Genomic DNA, 534 nt, shown 5'->3' on the forward strand with positions numbered 1-534 from the left:
CTTCTGGACAGCTTTCCAGTCAGCAGTCTCTCCCATGATTGTGGTCACATGTACTGAACTAAACAAAGAGATACAAAAGGGTTTCTGACTTTCATGAGCCAAAATAATCAAAATTAAGACAAAAACTTGACATGTTTTAATTTACATACAATGAATTTAGAATATATCAAAGATGACCTATTTGAGTTATTGGTAAAATTAGTAGCATGTCATACAAGATAAACCAGGTCCTACCTCAGCCTCTCAGCAACGTTTTAGTTGTTTCCTGAAGTTCCTATTCTGGCAGATGTGTGTTTGCCTTTCATCACATCAGTAACCATTTTCCTGTGTCTCTTTGTCCCCAGAACTCCCACTGCACTATGTCTATCAGGAGGAGGAGGCTCCTGCTGACCTCCTTTGTAATCAGGAGAGGAACTCTGTTCTGCACCATAAGGATCCAGACCATCTACAGATTAAAGAGGAACAGGAGGAACTCTGCACCAGTCTGGACCAGGAGGACCCAGAGCCTTCACAGATGAAAGAGGAACAAGAGGA

Source organism: Stegastes partitus, unplaced genomic scaffold, assembly GCF_000690725.1.
Source record: "Stegastes partitus isolate 25-593 unplaced genomic scaffold, Stegastes_partitus-1.0.2 Scaffold2694, whole genome shotgun sequence".
Classification (NCBI taxonomy): domain Eukaryota; kingdom Metazoa; phylum Chordata; class Actinopteri; family Pomacentridae; genus Stegastes; species Stegastes partitus.